This window comes from Euprymna scolopes, chromosome 45 (assembly GCF_053919585.1).
Source record: "Euprymna scolopes isolate OS-2025 chromosome 45, ASM5391958v1, whole genome shotgun sequence".
Lineage (NCBI taxonomy): Eukaryota > Metazoa > Mollusca > Cephalopoda > Sepiida > Sepiolidae > Euprymna > Euprymna scolopes.
Genome location: NC_136526.1, coordinates 52848887 through 52861386, shown reverse-complemented (window position 1 = coordinate 52861386; position 12500 = coordinate 52848887). Strand labels below are relative to the sequence as shown.

At 38.8% G+C, this 12500-nt stretch overlaps 1 long non-coding RNA gene across 1 annotated transcript in view; it reads left to right on the top strand.

Moving 5' to 3' along the window:
* Positions 1–12500, top strand: part of LOC145269643 (uncharacterized) — a 22975-nt gene that overhangs the window by 649 nt on the left and 9826 nt on the right. The window lies entirely within an intron of this gene.

The following is a 12500-nucleotide window of genomic DNA, read 5'->3' as shown; positions in this document are numbered from 1 at the left end:
AAATGGTCGGTTAAAACCAGAAGTTCTCGTCAGGCGACTTAATAAGTGATACGCTTTCACAGAAGAAACATGTCCTCAAACCTATCTACCGATCCCATGGACTGATGGGTAGAACTGCTGACTATCAACGCAATGTTTGTAGGTTCAATCCCCGGCTGGAGAAAGGTGCTAGTCCAGCAGCACTTATGAACTGTGATACAACGAAACAGTACTATATGTGGATGACTATATATATATATATATATATATATATATATATATATATATATATATACTTGTTTATTGTTATATAAACATGCTCACATCCCGCTGCTACAAACAGCCACTTGTTTCAATCAAACAACAGATATCATCAGGCAGCGACTTGACTATTCAAATGTTCATTGAATAACCTATTAAGATTATTCAGCAGCGGGATGTGAGCATGTTTATATAACAATAAACAAGTATTATCAGCTCTTTTTAATGAGCACTATCTAATAACCTCGTTGAATTCACTAGTCTATTACTTTTGAATAAAAAAAACCCGAGTATATATATATATATATATATATATATATATATATATATATATATATATATGTATATATGTATGTGTGTGTGTGAGTGGATAATTATATTTTAAAAATAATATATATATATACCGCTCCCCATGTGGGGCTACCAAATTGGTTGAAGGGAAAATTTATTCCCAACTCGCATTTAGGTAAAAATGCACTTTTTTAAATAATTGAATTCATTCAAAACGTATCGCAAAAACAAAAACAAATAACATCTATATATATATATATATATATATATATATATATATATATATATATATATATATATATAATAATTTAAACTCGACCGTTTTGGATTTTACCATTTTTGGATTTTTACCCTTCACCGGACTGTCCATTCATGTGAAATCTTTTTATATTTTTCTTTTGCCTCCTGTTCCCCTTACCTCACCCTTTTTTTTTTTTAACCAAGTAAGATCTGTGACTTACTTGTAGTTTCATTAAATACTTTTATATGCAAAATCCGATCCTGCATTTTGCCAATTCCTGCCCTCTGATGAGAAGGAGAGTATTTCTTCAAAACTCCACGGATTAAGGACTATCCACTTATCTTGTGTTTCCTTTTTTTTAAATTAAATATGTTTTTAACTCTTTTTCAAGATGTCTTTTAACATGTTTTATTAATCATTTGTTCATATATATATATATATATACTAGCAGTATTACCCGACGTTGTTCGGGGGGGGGTGATTTAATGCCATCTTAATGCTTATTGTCTGTACATTCAGTATTTTTTTTTTTGTAATCCTTAAATTATTTTAGTAAAGTTGGTTATATTGACGTCTTACTGATCAATGTAGCTTCCACATCTGATTTGTCCCCTTAGCAGCTATTCTTCCAGCTCAAAACCAAATACTATGGTAAGGTTTTGGGAGCCATGATTTCTTTAACTCTATGCGAAAGAAACCACAGGTTCAATATTGACCATCTATTCGTTTTAAGAATTTATGTCGTTGTAGCTGTATAGTTTTACAATTAGTCAACTATGGCAAAAAATTCCTTACCTTATGTTGCCGGGCATAGTACTTATGCTTGGTTGATGAGGTCTATGTTTTTTAGACCAATGTCTTTGAAACTTCTGAATCACATTTTCACTAATATGTGTGTAGACTGTTTTGCAATTTCTTCAGGATCAGTTGTTTGTTCAATGGACGTTCAAAAAACAGAAAAATAATTTACTGTTGTACTGCTAAAATGTTATTCCATAGCCAATACAATTGTTTAGGGTTGATCAGAATGAATCTAATTATGCAGAGTTGGCAACCAAATAAAGACGAAAGAATTATAAGGACCGCAAATGCTTCTGAATATATTTAAGGGCACTCTAGGTTTTGCCAAATTCATATTTTCACTCTATTTCTCTTTCCATAGAGGTTACTGTGTAAATACATGAAATTGTTTTCATTTTGTTACAAAAAAGAATCCAGGTTAGTGAATTCTTTACTGGGTGCTGGCAAAGCTTTAGAAGGAATAAACACGGTTAATAGAGAGGAGAAATTGAGGTGTAAAATTGTTGAAAAATTATAAAACCTCTTTGTAAACAACATTTTTAGCAAGTGTTTTAGGAGAAAACACAAAGAGTTTGGATTGTGAGCCCACACGTGAGGCAGCTACATAGAGCTGACCGTGAGAAAAACATTGCTCCTGTAAATGAATGCCTGCAACGTCAAAGGTTTGGCCCTGGGATTTGTTGATGGACATCGCGAAGCACAGTTTCACAGGGAACTGTGATCGCTTGAAGTAAATGCCCAGGTCTGGATTTGATGGATATAGGGGTATCCTCGAAATTAGCACTGTCTCTCCTTTTCCACAGCCAGTCAATATTTTGGCCTCGATAATATTAGGTGACAGGGATGTTACCACGAGGCGGGTTCCATTACATTGCTTTGGTGGTATGAGGTTACGAATGAGCATTATAGGAGCTCCAACCTTAAGTCGGAGTATGTGGGGTGGCAGGCCAGGTGGTTCTAGGGAGTTTAGCAACTCCACCGTGTAATCAGCCAGATCAGCAGTATCAGGTGTGCGGTCAATGGATTTATAGACACGTTCCTCTCCCGGGATGAGTTCCAAAAGTCTGTAGTTAATCGCATTGACGGAGGCGTTTTTTGGAGCCAGAATCGCTCTCGTGGCGAGCCAATCAAAGTCCCTGTAGTTTTTCTGAATGTTCTCGAAAACTGCCTGGTATAGGTGGGTTGGCGTTTCAACGATGGTTGATATGTGTTCAACATTTGTGTAATCTTCAGTGTCTGTGGGAGTACGTCCTTCACCAAGTTCCAGAAGTGCATTAGAGAAATTAGCAGCATCTGGGTTGCGGCTAAGGTGGACACGCATATTTGTTGTGAGTTTTAAATGGTGAACTTGATCCCACAGTATCGACGATTTCAGGCATGCTTGAACAGCATCAGCGCGTGTCCCTTTTGGGACAACAGGAAGTGTTTGTCGGAAATCTCCACACAGCAGAACTGTTAATCCACCCATGATGTTGTCACAGTTGCGTAAATCTTGAAGGGTCCTGTTCAATGCTTCCAACGCAACTTTGTGCGCCATCGTGCATTCATCCCATACGATGAGTTTGCATCTGCGTAACAAAACAGCTTTATCCGAATTCTTTTCGATGTTGCATGTTGGGAATTCAGTTTGTGTGTAGTTGATGGGCAATTTTAAAGCTGAATGTGCCGTTCTGCCATCAGGGAGTAAAGTTGCAGCAATTCCAGAGGTTGCAACAGCTATAGCGACAGCTCCACTCCGTCGCACATGGGCAAGTATTAATTTGGTGACAAAGGTTTTTCTTGTGCCACCAGGTGCGTCCAAGAAAAATATTCCTCCACGGTTCTGTTGAACATTTTCATTGATCATATGGTAGACGTTCAGTTGTTCAGGCAACAGTTTAGGCTCATTCTCAGCAATGTACGCATTAAGTTCTGTAGGTGAGTAGCATATTTCACGCAGTAAATTTAGGCTCAAACTATTCCCTTCATGGCAGATGGGGGCAGGTAGGCCATATGATGGTAAAGTGGAACCACCAATTTCCAAAAGGAGGTTTTCGAGGCAAATTAGCCCTTCATTGTAAATCACTTGGGAGTAGTCTTGCTCCACCGATGTATTCTCAAGTTGGGCTTTTCTGGAAATGTCTTCGGTCATGAAGTTACGAAATTTCATCCATAGATGTTTTGGATCGCTCAAGTCACACCATACTATCATAATTGCAAAGAGCGACCGTAGAGCATGGGGAGATTTGAATAGACTTCCTTCTGTCATGGCGGCATCCCACTGAGAATCGTTTTCAAGTAGTCCCAACTGGGAGCATGCATCACGGAAGGTTTCACACAGGACGCCATCGACAGTTTTTATGTCATCAAAACTTATAGGGCCACGGACTTCGTGAAGGAGAAGACGAAGATGGAAGCACTCATGTTGACGTGGTGGCACTGTGTAAACTCGCCCGAGACAGGAATCATATTTAACCCCTGGGAAGCCATCGACAGGGTCTCCACACTTCCTGCGAGTCCACTGTTTGTTATTCCAAGTGTAGTAGGAAGGGATCTGTGGATACAAAAGCGTCTTTGCAAACTCATCATGGCCGCATAGTTTGAAGAAGGCAGTAAGCGTAGTTTCTGGTGGATGCTCCACCACCTGATTAGCAGTGCCGGCAGAAAAGTAAACTCTTTGCCCATTTTCAAGGTGAACAGCGAGTTGTATAACTGCAGGATATCTTTGGTGCAAGGGAAATGAGTAAAAATGCCATACACCTTCACCGCAACACAGGAAACGTCCAATGACATGAGCAGATGGCTCGTCTCGAGAACCGTCGCGCTGAACAGCAAACGCTGCAGCATCGCTTCCCTTGTTGATGTATTTGCAGATATATTTAATGGATTTCACTGAGTGACAGAACTCCACATTGATGTGCGATTGGAAAATTTTCGTCAGCAAGGGACAGTACGGTACTATCCATCGGTTATCAACAGTGCTCCGACCGACTATCATCGTATGGCCGCCATCACCTGGACTCCGTCGCCTGTAAAGTGGGTAACCATCACCTCCTGTTTGTGTAGCATTGACAAATCTCCGTGGGTAGCCGCAAGCGCACACCGATTTCTTTTTACAGCATGATTGAGCTTTCTGGCCAGGACCACAGGGTCCATGAACCATCGTTGCTTTGACAATTTCGTAAAGCTGTGGGTCTAATCCAGGATCGGGAATCTCGGCTGAGATAATTTTGTCAATATCAGTGGATTGAATCCGTTCACACAGCCAGATTAAGATATGGGCATGCGGAAGGCCTCTTTTTTGCCACTCTACAGTGAATATGTGGCACCTTACTCGGACGTAGACTTCACCCTTGACTATAAGATCCATGAGTTTGCACAATTTAAGCCGGAAAACACGGGCAATGAGATCAGGTCGGTCGTAGTGTTCTTGACCCAGAAACAGTTCATCTCGTATTTCTTCCCATGATGGATTGCAGGTGAAGGTAATAAACAAATCCGGTCGGCCATAATAGCGGACGTACGTCATTGCGTCTTGTGTGCGGGCATGCATATAACGCGGGCCACCGATGTATGTGGACGGAAGAATTGTCAGTTTTCCAACAGTGTTAGGGTCAGTTTCATTTCTCATGCCATCGTGCAGATGTATGTATGAAGACGACCGAAGCTGTTTTTGGTGAACCCGAATATATAGGAGCCTTTCAGATTCCATTTTTGCTGCCATGTCGACTATGTATTGTTGCAGAAGAGGTCCACTCCGAAGGAGAGTGTTGAAATCGTCGTCGCGAACCATCAGTCTGTATGCGTAATATGCTCTGCATGTAATAGTTTTGGGATTGATGGTCGTTTGTCCCAAGTTTTGTTGACATGGTATGTGAAAATGGTATCCATCGTCACCATAAGGAAATAGTAGGGGATATTGTAGTGCGTCGTATGATCGATGCATTTCATGTATTCGCTGTAGACGTCCACCCCTAGTATGAATAACTATGTCGCGTTTGTTGTTGTGCTCACCCTGGATGACTGCAGAAACCTCGTTGCAAGTGGGAGCATTGAAGCGACGCTCATGTTCTCCTGTAGGACGTTTGTCTGCGTTAATAACGATGGAAAAATTAGGCAGAGGAACATTCTGTAGTGCATACTTGAAACTTTGAATATATGGGTTCGTTTGGTGGAGCATGTCTTGAAGCTGCAAAACAATACTGAGTTGTCGTCGATCCGAACTGTCGTTTGTCTCGGCTGTAATAGCTAGTCGGTTTTCAGCTTGTTGGACGTAGTCACTTACGAAGTAGAGTTGTAAAAATGATGGTTGTACGGTCTCATCAGGTAAAAGGGACCCTATTAGATGGTAGACTTGGCCTTGCACCTTAAATGCGGGATTCCAGCCGCTTTCACGGACAATGTTTGCACCAAATGATGTCATTTGGAAGTAGCAGTTGAAAAGTCGAATGGATTTCCGAAAATATTTAGATTCATCAGTCATGCCCAAAAGTAGGTCTCGCAGTGGTTGAGGTAAAGTCTGTAGGGATGGTAGTTTAACTTTACCCGAAGAGCAGCATAGGCTTGGAGGTTCTGCCGGCCATTTTTTAGCTTTGCAGAATGAACATATGCAATTCATCGAACCAATGCTAAGATCCTGCCGGGTAGAGAAGTCATAGTTGGCGTCATAGTTCAATGCTTTGCGTAACCAAAACTCCGGTGAAGGGCATATGTTGCCGCGAGAGGCATGAAATCTCCGAGTAACAGCCTGAACTCGTATCCTTCGAGCTTCTGGTGGCTGAGATGACCGAATGGCGGCTCTGGATGTGTTATCTCGGGCAAGTCGTCTGACCCTCGCTTCAGTAGATTCAGCAGCTCGTGCTGAAGCTGTGGAGGCTGCGTTAGCTGCTCTCCGCCGAGCTGTCCTTTCTGTAGATTCGTTGGCCCTTGCAGAAGAGGTACTTGCAGCATTGGCTGCTCTACGGTTGGCCTGAATCTCTGCAGTTTGTGAAGAATGTAGTTGAGCCATGGCTGCAGCATGTCTAGATAAACGATAAGTCCGTTGAGTAAGTGTTTCAGAAGATCTGGTCTGAGACATGCGCTGTGCTTCGCGAGAACGTAATAATTCTACTTCATCGTAGTCTAGGCTTGCTCTGATGTTCCTAACAGTAGTCGCTGCTTTCGTGCGCCTTCCGAGCTGATTTTTTTTGGGTGGCATTGTTGCGAAATTACTCTGCGGGTGTGTGTGGAATTGAAATGGAATGCTGCCGAAACAATTGTTGAAAGAGTCAATATTTAGGTAGTGTGTATGGTATAAAATAAAATAAAAATAAAGGCAATCAGTATGTGTAATTTCCCCAATACATCAATGTAGAAATATTGGGATTAAAATGTACAGTTGGAAAAACCTCTATATTTATATAAATAAAACAAAGTAAGATATACGTGAAATAAATGAATTTGAAGGTACAATAAATATGTATAAATATGTATAAATGTATGGTGTAAAATCAAATGAAAAAAATGGATGTCCAGGAAAAAGGCAATCAGTATTTGTAAAGTCCCCGTTACATCAACGTAGAAATATTGGGATTAAAATGTAAAGTTTTGAAAACCTCTACATTAGGTGTCAAAAATTGAAGATATAATAAATATGTATAAAAGTATGAGAAGATTAAATGCGAAAAGTAATAATATTGAGAAATGCTTTCTAAATGCATAAGTAATGTAAATGTAAAAATAAACAATGTTGTATTATTGTTGTTATGAATTTTTTGTTTGTTTGAATTAGAAAAAAATGTAAGTTACCGTCTGCTCGAATTTGTTAAATGTAAATGTGTGCGTCGGCAGCGAGTAGCAGTATTAGTAGGCTCAGTTCTAGTAGCAACTATTCCATAACGTAGAAGGGTTAAGTAGCCGTGCCTGTGCGCCGGCAGCGAGTAGCAGTATTAGTAGGAGCAGTTGTAGTAGTAGCCGTGCGAGCGTGTGTGCGGGCGTCGGCAGCGAGTATCAGTAATAGTAGCATCAGTAGCAGTAGCGTTGGTCGCCGTTGCTAGGCAACGAAAAGTTACCGTCTGCTCGAATTTGTTAAATGTAAATGTGTGCGTCGGCAGCGAGTAGCAGTATTAGTAGGCTCAGTTCTAGTAGCAACTATTCCATAACGTAGAAGGGTTAAGTAGCCGTGCCTGTGCGCCGGCAGCGAGTAGCAGTATTAGTAGGAGCAGTTGTAGTAGTAGCCGTGCGAGCGTGTGTGCGGGCGTCGGCAGCGAGTATCAGTAATAGTAGCATCAGTAGCAGTAGCGTTGGTCGCCGTTGCTCGCCGTTGCTAGGCAACGAAAAGTTACCGTCTGCTCGAATTTGTTAAATGTAAATGTGTGCGTCGGCAGCGAGTAGCAGTATTAGTAGGCTCAGTTCTAGTAGCAACAATTCCATAACGTAGAAGGGTTAAGTAGCCGTGCCTGTGCGCCGGCAGCGAGTAGCAGTATTAGTAGGAGCAGTTGTAGTAGTAGCCGTGCGAGCGTGTGTGCGGGCGTCGGCAGCGAGTATCAGTAATAGTTGCATCAGTAGCAGTAGCGTTGGTCGCCGTTGCTAGGCAACGAATTGGAGAAATGGCCGATCAAATCGGAAATAGCAAATAAATAAAAGCATTGTTAATAGTAGTTGATGGTGATTTAGGAAAGCTTTCCGATGCAATAGGTACCCGTAAACACACCCAGACACACTGAGAACCTATGTGTAAAATTTCATAAACGGACGTGCAAGGGTTTTTAAATCCATAACGAACGAACACATACACACACAGGCAAAGTCACATTTATATAATTGTAGAGATATATATTTCTATACGAATATATTTTTCTTATTATATATCAATCCTTATATAAGAAGCTCAATGTGAATATAGAGCAATATATAGAATAAATGAAAAAAGTTTATATCCCAAAGTACATGATGTTAACAATTCTGTATTTTATTCCTTTACATCAATTGATTCGTACAGTTATTGACAGTGTCTGTTTCGTAGCACATTCTCACCATGTCGTATCACATTTTAATTCCTTTTGGTGGATTGATTGTTGCGATTTCTTCTGATGAGTTAAGGGCATAATAGATTCACTAATTGATATAATAATTAAGTGATTGCTTTAGTGCTACGAAACAGATACTGTCAAGAACTGTACGAATCAATTGATGTAAAAGAATACAATAAAAATTTGTCAACATCATGTACTTTGGAATATACAGTTTTTGTCATATATATATATATATATATATATATATATAATACGCATCAAGTGCGCTTGAAAACCAAATCACAACGTAATATTAGGAAAATAAAGAAAATATTTTACTTGTTTGAAATTTATCACAAATATATTTTCGATAATATATTTCAATAGAAACGTTGTTTTAATTTGGTTTCAAGCGCACTTGATGTGTATTTTACTTTATTCAAATTAAAACAATGTTTCTATTCAACTCTCATTCTTGATGTTATTCTCATGTTACCTACGCACACTTCAAACATTTCAAAATACAACTGCCAGATACAAAGCGCGGCTCTATACAAACAGACTTCTTTCTCCAAATTTACAACATGGCAAGGAAGAGGAAAAGAAAAAAGAAAAGAAACAAAACAACACACTGAAGATGGAGTATACCTCTGAAATATATTTGTGATAAATTTCAAACAAGTAAAATATTTGTTTATTTTCCTAATATTACGTTGTGATTTGGTTTTCAAGCGCACTTGATGCGTTTTTATTTTATTCAAATTAAAACAACTCTCATTCTTGACGATATATATATATATAAATTTAAAGGGGGGTTAGAACAGTAGTCTAAAGAGCAGAGTGTATCTTAATGTAATAGTAAATCACATTACTAAATATATATATATATATATATATATATACTTTTTATTTCTTTTACATAAGAATTTATATGTCCCCACACATTCATGAGCATGTTTTGGTCAGCCAGTAACTAGTAGCTAAAGATCTCTTCAGGCGATATTGCTTATACAAAAGTAAAGTCCATCATGAAAATTTTTATGTAAAATTTTCATGACGGACTTCATTTTTGTATAAGCAATATTCGCCTGAAGAGGTCTTTAGTTACTAGTTACTGGCTGATTGAAACATGCTCATGAGTGTGTAGCGACATATACAAGCTTATGTAAAACAAATAAAAAGTATATTTTGCCCTACTTCGGTATTGAGCACTCTTGTATTAACCTCGTTAAAACTTCATTGGGTACTTCACCTCTAGGAAATATATAACAATTAAATGTTACTAAAGGCAAAATAAATTGCCCTTCTACTTACATGTATGAGGTTTTGGTGTTTTTACTTATTTCAAAACACAAGTAGTGTTAAATGCTTATGTTAGAATGAGAACAAATTGGTTGACATGAGACTGTCATCTGGGTAGTCACGATAATCGATCAGAAATTGAAAATTAAACAAGATGCTAATAGAAACCCACCCAATAAATGTCACTGTGACAGTAAAAATAAAGTTACCGTAATGTTCGTCTTTGTTTTACAATTTTCTAAAATGCTTATAATTTTCTAAAACTTTCACATTTTATTCAAGGGGCAAGAAAGGGGTATGTTTTACAATCCACAGTGATTCGAAAAAGTGGTAAAAAAAAAACAACTAAATATACAACAAATAAATGTTACCACTGCCAATAAAAGTTACTTTGCAACCTGTCTGCATCATTTTTTATGTTTCTTTAAAGTAGTTTTGAATGTCAATTATTTTGTCTCCAAAATTATCTCGCTTTACGGCTTTTAAATTACCAAACAAGATGGTTGCTGTCTTATCTATTTTTGCCCGTCTCGTTTTCGAGTTTCACAATTATTTTAGAGGGGGGGATTCGTCATTGGAGAAATTTATTTTCTTTAGATGCCTTTATTGTTCGCTTTGGTCAATGTGACCTGGTTGTCCCACTTACCTACTTACTTACCTACAATTTTTTTTATTATCCACAACTTCCCCATGTTAAGAACAGCTTTCGGAATAAACACGCTCCCCAACCTTCCCATTTTAAGAACGACTTTTGAAATAAACATCCTTTGTAGGTAAGTCTTCAGTGGGACAACCAGACCACATTGACCCTTGCTTTTTTAGAAAAGTGATTCAAATCTCCCTTCTTTTTTTTTTTTTGCTCTTATTTATAATTTAATTTGAGGGTATGAGGCAGGGGTGGAAGGTAGTGACGGTCGTAAAACGTGACTTGTAAAACCAATATTTGAGATGAAATAAAAAAAAAACACATTTAAAACTACTTAAAATCACCAAAAATGATGCAAGTTGCAAAGTAATTTTTATTGGCTATGATAACATTTATTTGTTTTATATTTGATGTTTAATCACGCTATGGATTATGAAACATACCCCCCCCCCCACAAGATCTCTTGAAATATTTTATATCTCCTTTCCCTTCCTAAGGAAAAAAATAAATAAATAAAGACACATTTTTGTGATATATGTATCGATAACGGGAAGAAAGTATTGAACACAAAAATCACATAAATTGATTAAGTAGTTTTATTTTTTTTTAAAATAAAATGATTGTTAAGCGATTAATAGGATGATGTGACACAAGGGTTGGAAAATGGGATTTGAAAAGCCAGTACCCTAGAGGAAGAGCACTCTGGCCTGAAAAAAATACCTGGGCAGCCTTGTCGGCATTTCTTGGTAGGGACACCTCAGGTAACTAGCAATAAACTAACCTCTTCCTAGACTGCAGGAAATGACTATTTAAATTTGTTTTTATTGCATTTTCACCACAAACAAAGCACAATGCCATTTTGATGCAAAGGGATAAAATCTGGGATAATATGTAGGGAGTTGAGCAGCAAGATGTCTGTTTACATTACACAATAACTTCTGCATATCAGTACAGTTGGGGAAGCAGAAACCTTGAAGGGAATTCCAAAGTCTAACAGTCCTAGTGAAGAAACTATTAAAGTAGAAGGCTTTCTTACATCTCGGGATTTCTACTGTGCAGGGGTGGGGTTTTGCTGCTTGTCGGGTTTGTCGGGAGTGTTTATATCAAGGAGGGACAGGTGCTGTCTAAGAGGGAGAGCCTAGTAGCAGATGCTCCAGCCTAAATGTGACAAGAATACTCCATATATGGGCGAATGGTAGCCTTGTAAAGGTACAGGATATTCTCAGGTGTAAGTAAATTTCTAGCATGGTAGAGAGAGAGAGAGCCCACTTTTCTTGCAGCAGCCTTGAGAATGCTGTGTATCTGTTCCAACTCATGTTCCCCATGAACATTAAGCTGAGGAAATTGAACAAAATACTTTCAGGTAATGTATCATTAGCCATGGCTATTAGAGCAGGTTTCTTGTAATTATTAAAGGAAAAAAGCTTAGTCTTGGCAGCATTGAATGTGACCATCCATTTTTGTCCCCATTCCACTACAGACTCTAGGGTTTCCGCCATTGCTTTGGATATGCGTTTATTCGATTTCTCCTCATGTCTGTTATAGAGCATAGTGTTATCAGTAAATGGACCCATCTCATACACAATTTTATCAGGGACTTATCACTCCCAATTCTAATACCAGGGAATAACTACTTGTGTGCACAATAGTTCCACCAGATCGTCCTTAATTGTTGTTGACCAGGTCTTCAGCTGCCCACATTTGTGTCAGCCAGCCAGAGAGGGCCTTGTGAATGAGCTTACCTTTTGTTTGACGAGCTACATGTCCAAACCGATGGGGACATTGTTGAAGAAGGACGGATGGTAGGGTGAATAGGTTTAGTCCTTAGTGGAGACTGGAAACCCGAACATAATCTCCATGACGGTAGCACAGAATGCTGCATAGACAGTTGTTTTCAAAGACTTCCAATTTCTGCAAATGCACCATTCTCACAGGCCACATCTCCCATAGAGAAGGATAGTTATCGTCAGCTGATAGATGTATCCCTTTGTGTTCAAGCATATTCCCC